Raw genomic sequence first — 12,869 nt, forward strand, 5'->3', positions numbered from 1 at the left:
AACTCTTCAACTACAGCAACATAATTTGACTATTGGGGATTTTTACATCACTTGGCTGAATTGCAAGAACCAAATCCAATTAATAGATCATAATCTGACCAGAAGTCTTTTTCAAGCAATGGAAACGAGAGAAACAAAATTACTCAATAATGATGTAGTTTTAGAATGCCTTTATATGGATAGACGCTTAAATGTAATTTTAAATGAGCAGCAAATTGAGAAAGCTAAAAATCTTTTAAAGGAGACATACGAAAAAATTAAAAAAATCAATAACAACAATGAAAATAATGAGGTTATTGTGCAACATGACGAACCAAGGCCAAGCACAAGCACTGGCTTGGCTACTTTAGAAGTCATGTTGGCAACAGCCGAGAGGGAAAAGGGAATATTCAAAGAAATAAGCTCTTTTGATGGCTGCCTAAATGAATTAATCGGTAGTCCTAGGCTACCGTTAACCGAAAACATACTTAAATCATGGAGTAATGCTGCTGTTAGTTCTAGCGATCTAGCTATGGTGGCCAATACTGTTTTAGCAGCACCAGCTACCCAAGTGTCCGTAGAAAGGTTATTTTCTTCTTTAAAATTTATTTTGAACCCTCTACGGAGCAACTTAAATGCCTATTTTCTACGTGATGTAATGTTAATAAGAGGAAATAAGCAAATGTTAGACTATTAAAAAAAAAACAAAGTGAACATTTGATAGTCCTAAAATATGGTTTGTTCTATTTGTAGGACAATGTTACTCTTAAATTATATGACCAATAATCTATCAATATACAAAAAATCTGCTTGTTAGGGTTCCGTGTTAGGGTTCAGTAGTCAACCAAGTTTGTTGATTACAGAACCTTATACCGGAACAATCACTATATTTCTTAACTTACTAGGACCAGGTTTTTATGTATGTTCCTGATTAAAAATAATAATTTCAATTACACTATATTTTTACTCCTCAGAAAGAAATCATAAAGTTGTTGATAGCTCTCTTCACGCCTTTCTTTCGGCATCGTAGTCAATAATCTCCCAATCATGTGACCCAAAAGGTAACAATTTGCAATAGTTGTTACATCCAAATCATTTGCAGTCTCGCAGACAGGATTCGTATTTGTTCCGAATGACTTTTTATTTCTATGATATTGATTCTCATCGTACTCCTGAAAATAAAGTATAAGTGTTTATTTGTAAGTTTCGTATAAATAATTTATTTACATAATGTTGAATAAGGCATATTAAATGTAAACTGGAGATCGCCCAGTGGTCGAAATTCGACCTTAGTTTCAACGACATTAGGACTACTACCTATATTTAAAAAAAATTGACTTTTCTCTTTTTCTTTCTAGTCTTGTCTCTGGGACTCAGCTGATCTCAGACTGGCCGTGTATAGTGCGTTTCATCGAATAGTTCCTATGCCATCATGTTGGCATTTCTGTCTGTCAATAATGTGAACAAGGTTGACATGCTCTGCGAGTTTTCATAATTTTACTGTGATTTCGTGAGAAAATCATGCCGAAAACATTAAAGAGTGGTGAAAGAATGATGGTGCTAAGAGTGAAACAGTTTTGTGAACGTGAAAAACGTAACTAGGCCCCAACAATTCCATTAAACTCGAGTTGCCGCCATTACGGCTTAGTGAAATAGGGTTACCAGCGTCAGTTTAATCACCCTTAAACACAGTAAAACTTATGAATACATGCAGAGCGTGTCTACCGTGTTTAAGTTATTAACAGAGAATGCCAACATGATGGCAAAGGAACTATTTGATGAAACGCACTTCTAGTAACGAAAACTACATACACGCGAACGAAGGCGCGGGTAAAAGCTAGTACAATAATATTATCAGGGCGAGCGAAGCGAGCCCTAGTACTTCTCACAACCTGTACATTTTGTGGTACACTTTACGGACAAACTGTCACGCCTATTGATTTGTGCTTTAACATAGTATTTACATGTAAATGTGTTATCATCAGTCAGTGACGGTGTGATGACGCGAGCCCTCACAAAGCTCGGCTTTTAGCTAGTAAATGCGAAAGTGACTTTTCTGGTTACGCCTTCACACATAAAGTACTAAGCGGATCATCATAAAACTTTCATAGGTACACGTTGTCTGGAACTCTGGAGTATGAAGAAGGACATAGGGTACCTTTTATCCCGGGAAAAAGAACGGTCCCCGAGGGATAGGCGTTAACGTAGGCAGTCGCGGGCGAAATCTGTTAGAATTATGTACAATTTTCTTTAAGTGCATTTTGTGATAACATATTATCTCCCCTAATTTAAGGTAGCACAGTAAGGGTAATGTGGCAACATTAATTTGCATAAGTGCCAACATGACGGCAAAGGAACTATTTGATGAAACGCACTTTATCAGTAGGCTCATATTTTCTTTTTAATTTTTACCTCACCTTCAATACTATTGTGAGATACTCATATTATGTTAAAAATCACGAATTCGAAGTTTTTTTAGAACCCCCCAAAGACCTATGGCCCCCCTTAATCCTTATATAGAATCCTGGCTATGCCCATGGGTGAGGTTACAATAATTCCGATTAGGCTGAATATTGGTAGGATTGTTCAAAACACTATTAGCCGTGAGCGATTTTACGAGCACACATGCTTAAGTGTCGCTTCTTTTCGCGTAGTGTATATGTCGCAGTCATCTGGTTTAATCTGCGATTCGATTGAATGACTAGCGTGTTCATTGAATGACTCCATTCAATTGAATGACTCGGCCGAACGTCGATTGAACAATCGTCATCCAACGTCCAACTAGTTCGCGGATTATAGAGTATAAAATCAGTCAGGGTATTAAATAATTTAGTTCATTATTTTCCTCTGCGGTGCTAGTAGTCGCCAATAAGTACCAATATGGCCTCAAACAACTTGCGCAAAGAACACTGTGTTGATATTTTTTCCGATTGAGTTTTCTTAAAGTGCTTTATTGATTATAAAATAGTACTTATGACAAATGGATTTCAAATTTAAAGCTTGCACATGCTGGTCCACAACTACTACTGACACACATTCGACAGACATACTGGTAGCTAGGTGGTAGAAACTTATCTCTCGACCGGTAGTCAATTAATGTCTTAAATGCTATAGGCATAAGGCTGAAAATGTGCAGCCCGTTATAGGCCAGTTGCCATCATCGAGAACTAACTTAAAATTTCCCTTTTTAAATAGTTACGTCGACTATGCCGGTCCAGTATTGGTTGCCGATCGAAAAGGTCGTAGCTGCAAACTTACAACAACTTACATGTGCATCTTTGTCTGTGCAGCTGTAAAGGCGGTTTATCTGGAGCTCGATTCCGACCTTACAACTGAGGCGTATAATTGGCAGCCTTAAATCGGTTCGTGGCGCGTCGAGGCAAGACCCGACGCATCACGTCCGATAACGGGACTAATTTCGTAGGCGCGTGTAACGAGATTTATAAATTCCTCAAATTAATTCCTGAAGTAGCGCAGGAGGGCATAGAGTTTACACACCTGCATACAGCCCACATAATTTGCTTGCTGAGGCTGCTGTGAACTCTACAAAACATCAGTTAATAAGACTTCTTAACCAAACTCACTTTACCTTTGAGGAGATGGCTACGTGTCTCACGTATATTAAGGCAGTATTAAACTCTCGCCCTCTTACACCTCTTTCCTCAGACCCTAACGATTTTTCTGTATTAACACCTGCATACTTCCTAATTGGTAGACCATTCTTATGTATGCCTTGCTCCCAGGTGACTAACGCCAACATCTCACGATTGGACCGCTGGAAGAGGGTCCAGCAAATTAGAACACATTTCTAGGGTCGATTTCACAACGACTATACTTTTCTGCTGCAGGTAAAAACAAAATGGTTTGCTTCCAGAGGCGAACTGAAACCAGGGTCCTTGGTCCTTATCAAGCATCCTCATCGGCGTTGATGGTGTCACGAGGGTCGCAGAGTTGAAGACCAGGAAGGGCACCATCCGTCGCGCCTTTAACTCTATCTGTCCGCTCAATAGATTGAAGACTTGGACGCTTCAACCCGGGGAGGATGTCGGCGCATCTACATCGGCCGAATGTACCCGAGCGGACCGCCTCGGGCCTCGTCGGCTGCGTGTGCGTATCGCGGACGCCGCCGCCCGCCACCGCGCGCCCCTTCCACTCGCCACTTCACCTTCTGAGCTTGTACGCGTCGCACACGGGCATTCTTTTGTACTTATTGTAAATTACGAATATACTAATTCATAAAGTCCACTGTTTTTATATTTAACCTCATCACGGTTATAAGCGTCCAAGGAAATTCAAAACAGGGTTATAAGTGTAACGAGTTGTCGAATCAAGACTATAGTAAGTTTTACAGACATTTTTATACATCTTCAAAAAAATTGCTCAAGATACATTTTTATTAAAGTATTGCACAGCTCAAACTCCAAAAAAAGAAGGTAAGAAAAAAACTCAAACAAAACGTTATTTAATTCCCAAGTATGAAGCAACTATTGGGGGTAAACGCTCGATCAAATTGGAGAAAGTGTGCCAAAAAGCAATGACCACACTTTTAGGAATATCTAAAGACAGAATACAAAGAATTTGTAAAAGAAGAAGAAGGGAAAGCACTTCCATATGGCAGTTGTTCCGGGATTACGGAAAAGGGATACCGTAAATTAGGTGAACGTCAAGCCACGTGGAGATGTGCCACCTGTAAGAATATAGGCCTCGTCAGCACCAGCCAAGTTCAACCCATCATAACCTCACCAACCTCTCCGTCGCCTATTACCCTGGACTCGGTCATGCGTGTGCTTATCAACATTCGTCATGAACTTGCCCCCCTTACCAGCTTGATGGACGAGATTAAACTTATCCGCAATGAACTGACCGAATTAAAGGATTTGCCTGGCAAAGTAATAAAGATTGATCAACGTTTGACAGCAGTTGAGTCTCTTCACGATGACGTCTCGCGCGCGCAGTCATCTATCTCAGATTTAAACAATTGCCAACGTGATATGGACCAACGGGTTCGTAATAACTCGAAATTAAAGGAGTTCCTTTAAAAGACAAGGAAAACCTGTTTGAAGTACTTAGCAAAATTTGATTAGCTATTTCCGATCCAATCTCCAAAACACAAATAAATTTCATTCACCGTGTTTTATCAAATGTGACTGCTAACAAGAATATCGTCGTATCGTCGTCGTTCGTCAACGACCACCTTACCGTCAAAAACAAAATGTTACTTAACCAAACAAAAACGTTAGCTAAGAAACATAATTATCAATATGTCTGGGTGAAGCATATGAAGATCTTCGTGCGACGCGACCAGACGTCGAAGTCATTCGTTATTACCTCTGAACGTGACTTACAGAAAATTCAATGACTTTTTAAGTGCTACCTGCTTAACCTATTGTTTATTGTCTCCAATAATCCTAATGTGCTGCTTGAATTGCTTGTCCTTTTGTTAAGCACCTACACTATATTATTATTTCATAACATCCGTCTACACTGCTTCTATTACTTATGCCTATTGGTTTTATATAATATTATGTTTCCAAACCGTAGAAAGTCACATAAACTATTGATGAATTCATACTTGTCGTGTAAATGTCTCAAAATGTATCTAAGCTATATTACTTTAATATTATTTCTAAGTTTTTGTCTAAACTTGCTCATCCCTCATTTACCTACATGCACTTTTATCATATTGTATAAATATCCTTTATTATTAAACTTTCATTCTGTTGTCATTAATATAGACTTGCTAGGCGGTTTAATACATGCTGGCTGCTCTTACATAATGTTTACTTTATGTTTTTATTATATTATATTATTGCTGATTGCTTATCTTACTTCATGCACAACATTGTGCTTGTGTCTAGTAAATGCTTTCCTGCATCAAATAACGCATTACTACAGAATACTTTGTTTTTGAAATACTTTCTTAATACAAAGCTTAATGACTACATACGAGAGGTAAATACATACTTTGCACTAGTCCTACTGCTTGAAATGCTTTGTAATGCAATACATACAAAGGAATATCTGTTTAGTGATTCAAATGAGTCCCTGAATATTGTTTTTACTAAAGATAGTTGCATAATTCACATCTTTGGATTGTTAACCTTACAATTTCTTTCACTTGTGGCGCATCTGTACTATAAACTGTTTGGTGTGAACAATAATATTCTTTTTACCAAATATTGCATTACAAAACCAGTTGTTATTTCTAAATGTATCATATATTACTATATAATATAGATCACTATTTTATTATGGTTCTTAATAGACTATTATTATACACTTTATTTTATATAACTATTAGTGTTGCATGGGATTTACTCATTTGTATTCTATTTACAGTACTTTTTTACATATCTTACAATATTATTACTCGCATGAAATGTATTTGGAGAAATAAAATATATAAAGTTGCTTATTCATTACTTCTCCGTATTTCCACTCATAGTATGGAAATTGCTTTTATCCTAATCTTAGATAATGGTCCAAACTGGCCTATGTTACGCTGGGGGCAATACTTTAATCTTTCTAAGCCTTACATACCGATCGCTGTTATTATCAATCATAACTGGCCAAGTACTACCATAGTTTCAAGGACACATTTATTTGTAGCTGTACCTGCAAAATATAATGTATGATTTACACATTTACTACCAAAATGTAAGGGGATTGCGGACTAAGTCAACTACTTTTTTTAGAAACTTAGCTATCAACAATTATGACATAATGTCCCTAACCGAGACATGGCTCATGGATGGAATATCGAATAGTGAACTCTTCGATGATAGGTACCTCGTATGGAGGCGCGATCGCAACTACTCGGCCACGGGACAGACGCGAGGCGGGGGTGTGCTTGTCGCAGTTCGTCGCGAGCTTGCTGCAGTCGAAAATACCAACTGGCAATCTAGCGCCGAAGACATTTGGATTACTACCAAACTTTGCGATAATTCCAACAAAAGCCCTTCCTTTCTTAATTTATGCACTCTCTATCTCTGTGAGCACAACACAGGAAATAGTTTTTCCTCTCAATTGAACTTATACTGTAACAAATTAATTGAAATAACGAGTAGCCGACCTGACGACAATTTTTTGGTTTTAGGTGACTTCAATATGAGCCACATTGCATGGACCTGCACGCCTCTTGGAATATTCCTAACCCGGTACAAAATAGCCTAGTTAGTAACTTTATCGATACTATCAACTTATGTGGGCTACAACAATATAATCTTACAAATAATAAATTTGGTAAGATCTTGGACTTGGTTCTATCCAATGCCTCAGTGTCGGTCTCGGCTAGTCTTGATCCGTTAGTCAGTGAGGATGCATATCATCCGGCTTTATCGATCACATTAAAAACGATTCAACCCCAATCGCTAAAGTTAAATACACGCACCGTTTACCATTTTAATAAGGGCAAGTTTGAGACCATTCGTAGTGAACTTCATAAAACAGACTGGACCGGCTTAATTCAAGTAGGCACGTTGGATGACGCGCTACGTAACTTTAATAATAAAATATTTGAACTTATAGACTCATACATCCCAAAACGTAGGGTCAAATCTAGTATGGTACAACTCTGCACTCATCAAAATTATTAAAGAAAAGGCTAAATACTTTTCAAAGTTCAAAATTTATAATAACGTTTCTGACCTATCTACTTACCAATTACTACGAGACAGAGCCAAGGATGTTAAATGTTCTTGTTATGAGGCTTACTTAACAAAGATTGAGTCATCATTATCTAGTAATCCCAAAATGTTTTGGTCTTACGTAAAAAGCAAACGCGGCAATCATAATTTTCCATCAAGTATGTCATATGGTGGCCGCAGTTGCGAGGGGGGACAAGAGATATGCGAACTTTTTAGTACCTTTTTTAGCACTACGTTTCAAAGTGCCTCGTCATCAATTGCAACTGTTGATGATAGTGTAGTGACTGACACCACAAATTCTCAAATTAGCGATATAGAGGTCGATACACCAACTGTGCGAAAACTTCTTAAATCTCTTGATCTCAACAAATCTGCGGGCCCCGATGTTTTTCCTGCGATATTCATTGTCGAGTGTGCATATGAACTTGCTATACCAGTCTCTTTGCTCTTTAGAAGATCTTTGTCCGAGGGTACAATGCCATCTCTGTGGAAGACTGCTTTTATTTCTCCCATACACAAGAAAGGTCCAAAAGAAAAAGTCGAAAACTACCAGCCAATCTCCAAGCTTTGCCTTTTGCCTAGCTAAAGGCTTGGAGAGGTTGGTCTACGATCAGATGTACAGTTGTCTACAGTCTACCTTTGCCCCTCAACAACATTGTTTCCTAAAATGTAGATCAACTGCTTCCAATCTTCTAACATTTACCGACTTCCTCTCTGAGAGTATGGATAATGGGTTCCAGGTCGACGTGGTATATACCAATTATAGTAAAGCGTTTGACCGGATCGATCATTGCATACTTCTCTACAAGCTTTATGAGCTGGGTATTAGGGGTGACCTCTTAAGGTGGTTTTCGTCGTATGTGCATAACAGAACGCAAGCTGTTGTACTGGACGGCTACATGTCTACGTGGATACCTATCCCCTCTGGGGTCCCACAAGGCTCTCTTTTGGGGCCACTTCTCTTTATTTTATTTATTTACGACATTGGTAATTGTTTTAAATTCTCTAAATTTTTGATGTTTACTAATGATATGAAATCTTCCGACTTATTAAGAACCTTTCTGATGCTTTACTATTGCAGGATGATCTTATTCGCTTGGCTGACTATTGCCTGTACAACAAGCTAGATCTCAATATAGCTAAGTGTAACATTATCTCCTTCAGTCGCAAAAATGAGTCTCTCATCTATCATTACTTCATTAACAATCAACTTTTATCACGTACAACCACTATTAACGACCTTGGGATCCAGATTGATAGTAAGCTTACTTTCGAATCACATATTGACTATATTGTTAACAAGTCGGCCAAAGCCTTGGGATTTATCATCCGTAACACCAGTCACTTTAATAGCATGAAAAGCATCAAAATTCTATACTGTGCCTATGTCTGAAGTCACCTGGAGTATTGCAGCCAAGTTTATAATCCTTTTTTTGATGTCTACTCAAAAAGAATTGAGAATATCCAAAAAAAGTTCACGAGGTACCTCAATTATAAATTCAAGATTCCTTATACCAGCTATGACGAACGATGCAGTCGGTTGCACCTCTTACCACTCTCAACCAGACGTAATATAGCCGATATTCGCTTTCTGATGAAATTAGCGCAAAATAAAATAAACTGTCCTGTGTAAGGATGGGTGTTAGCGAGAAATGAAAGATGTGCCTGGTTAAATAGTTGGCTTTATTATGACATAATAATCAAGTGGTTACAGCTTATATACGGTTAAGATATATCAAGATACTACATAGGTATCACTACACTACACCTGTACTTTATGTAAGTTTAAATTAAATGTTCCACCTCGTCACTCACGTATGAGAAATATTTTACACGTTTCACATGCCCACACCAGATATCGACAAAATTCATTTCTACTCCGATCATCTAAGATGTTTAATCAGCTCACTAAATCTGACCCGAGCATTGATCTCTTTACTAGCAGCCTAGCATCCATTAATACCGCCTTCCTGAAAAAACATATTCAGTGACATTTATTGCGGATGTATGTTGTCGTAAGTCTTAACTTTGCAATTTCTTTTATTATATTAGATATTATTACTATTATTACTATTAGTTATAACTCGCTATTCAGTACTTGCTGCAGTTATCTTTGTATCCTATTAATATTGTATTGATTTGGAGATATAGCGTCAGTTAGCGCCTACTATAAATTATTTAACATAATATTATTACTAAACTCAACCATAATTAATACCACATATTAGAATTTAAGTACTTAATAACATTGATTTTCTGTTACTTAATTTACATTAACAAGCTACCTGTGGAGGCTTGTAATTGGCTTTTTGTTTTCTATAATTTAGAGTAAATTTAATATAGTTAGCTGTAAGCCCCCCAAACATGATAAAATAAAATAAAATAAAATAAACTTGTCATAAAATCTCTTGGGCTATACCAATTGTATCTGGCTGATTTTGGTACCATTAAAAAGTTTTAATTTTACAGAAGACAATTCCAAATTCAAATTACGTAAATGTGAGATTTTCATTTGTTATTCTTATTGTTAAAATGAGTGATTCTAATGAAGAAATCCGATACATTTTAAAATTTTATTACTAAAAAGGAAAATGCAACACAGGCCGCGAAGGAAATTTGTGATGTTTATGGACCTACTGCAGTATCTGTGAGAGTAACGCAAATTTGGTTTAAGCGTTTTCAATCCGGAAATTTTGATATCAAAGAAAGATGTATATCAAAAAGATGCACGTCGCTTTGGTCGCCCTATTACAGTGAAAAACTGATGCTATTTTTGAAAAAGGGGAGCAAGATCGGCATATTAGTAGTTACGATGTAGCTGAAGAACTGGGAATTGATCACAAAACGGTTTTGGCGCATTTGAAAAAAGCTGGGTACACTAAAAAAGCTCAATATTCGGATGCCTCATGAGCTCACTGAAAGAAACCTAATGAACCGTGTACTCATTTGTTATTCCTTATTACGACGTAATGAAACCGAACCTTTTTGAAGAAGCTTATTAACTGGTGATGAAAAGTGGATCACGTACGACAAGAACGTGCGAAAAGATCGTGTTCAAAGGCCGGTCAGGCTTCACAGACTGAGGCGAAACCCGGGTTAACTCACAACAAGGTGTTGCTGTATGTGTGATTTCCACCTCTTGCCGTCGCTACAGAGTCAGGTTGACATCACAAGAGGACTGCCAAAACCACTTGTCGCAGTTTTTTCATCAGAAGCCCCAAATTTTTTATAGCAAAGGGATCATGTCCAACAAGATGGCAAAAAGTTATCGAACAAAATGGCACTTATATACTTTAGTCAATTGTAATTTGTAAAACCTTTTGAATTTTTATATAAAATGCGAAGATAGAAGCAGGAAGTAGCAGGTAGACAGATCATGATACATACAGTATATCAGATTCTGAAACACCTCACAATGTATGTGTTTGCATTCAACATACAAATTATCTGAATTTGTTTAACGCTATTAAAACAGATAATCTTTGCCTCAAAACCATCATGAGATATTTAAAAATATTTCATGTGATGTGTCGAATGAAAAGTGCATACCGGGTATAATATACCCGGTATGCACTTTTCATTCGACACATCACATGTCCGCATGCAATGAGTTTTGGGATATTAACGATTCTGAGATAGACAGTAAAATTAATGTCATAACATGGAACAAAATATGGATAACTCAAAATAATACACCCGAAATTAAGACTGTAAATGCTAAATGCAGGGAAGCTTATAAGGAACTTAAAGATACAACGAGAAATTCAGACTTCACCGTTACATTAAAAAAAATCAAACTGATTATTTTGAGGAAAGAAAAAGTAAACTCCAAGGAAATGAAGCTGTGATACAGATAGACTTTGCTGAAAAATACAAAATCGTGCACCAAGACGATCGTAGCTGTACAAGGTAATAAATGGAACGCGGCCCAAAGATGGCATAGTGCTCAAAGCGGGCACAGCAAATTCCGGAGACCGGTGTTGAACGCGCTCGCAAGTGTTTAGCGGACGCCATAGTTTCAATTGTAAATTATTACGACTAATTGTCGTTGTTTCATAATCTCTATAAGTAGAAACTGAATAACAATTATAGTAGAAAGATTATAAGGTGGTATCTTTTCGTACTGAATTCTCCTCGCCCGTTTTCCTACGCCACTGTCTTGAAGCAGAACTTTACGATGAAGACCTATCCTGATAACAGCCTAGTCCCTTTAAGTATTTATCTGGCCGTATTTTGGTTGCATTAAAACCCTTATGTCTCAAAATTTTGAGGTTAGAATTCTTTCGGATTGTTGAAATCTCGAAAAGGGCAAAGCGGGCACGTGCTCGCTTTAACCCGTTTAGTTTATATTTTTTCTTTTCAGATGGTTAACAAATATAAACGAAAAACGTCGCAGGCATCATGGCGAGTCTCAAATATGCAACCGGCTATACGGGAAGTGCAAGAATTAGGGAAATTTGTAAAAAGCATAACAACTAAATATGGGATCCCAAGAACGACACTGCAACGTCATCTTAAAACGGGTTCGAGTGAAATAAAGCTTGGGAGATTTACTACTGTCTTTTCCTCGGATCAAGAAACTGAGCTTTTGGAATACGTCTTCCACATTGATGCTTTGTTTTACGGGCAGTCAAAATAAGAATTCTTAAAACTTGTTTACAGTTTTGCTGAAATGAATAAAATTTCGCACCCTTTTAAAAATGGAGCAGCTGGTGTAGACTGATACAAAGGTATAACGTCATCCAGACCTAACTTTACGTAAACCGGAGCTAACATCCATTGCTCGAGGGTTTAACAAGCCCCAAGTCTATTGATTTTTAGATCTACTTGAGGAGCAAATTGAAAAGCACAAAATTGATGCTACTCGTTTATATAATATGGATGAGACGGGCGTCCAAACTTCTTCAACTAAACCGCGGAGGGTCTTAACAAAATCCGGAAAGCGACAAGTGGGTCTCATAGCTAGCACTGAAGGAGGAAAAACCACCACAGTAATTTGCTGCTGTAATGCAGCTGGATCATTTATTCCACCATTCATGATATTCGCAAGGAAAAAAATAATTAAGCGCCTCCTTGATGGAGCTCCACCCGGTACCCAAGGCACCTGTTCTGATAATGGGTGGATATACGGGACGGTGTTTTTGGAATAGCTAAGATTTTTGTATGTTTTCTAACTTATTTGATTTGTGGCTCAATAAAGATTGTACTGTATTACACTGGCGCCAACCTGTGGCTATTTTTTTT

At 37.6% G+C, this 12,869-nt stretch overlaps 1 long non-coding RNA gene across 1 annotated transcript; it reads right to left on the reverse strand.

Moving 5' to 3' along the window:
• Window positions 1–3,331: 3,331 nt before the first annotated feature.
• LOC121726429 lies at window positions 3,332–7,930 on the reverse strand. The gene is made up of 3 exons (XR_006035534.1): window positions 7,920–7,930; window positions 4,920–4,921; window positions 3,332–3,429 (listed from the first exon to the last, which is right to left on the reverse strand). It is a non-coding gene; the product is annotated as an uncharacterized LOC121726429 (long non-coding RNA).
• Window positions 7,931–12,869: the final 4,939 nt, after the last annotated feature.

This window comes from Aricia agestis, chromosome 1 (assembly GCF_905147365.1).
Source record: "Aricia agestis chromosome 1, ilAriAges1.1, whole genome shotgun sequence".
NCBI classification, from domain to species: Eukaryota; Metazoa; Arthropoda; class Insecta; order Lepidoptera; family Lycaenidae; genus Aricia; species Aricia agestis.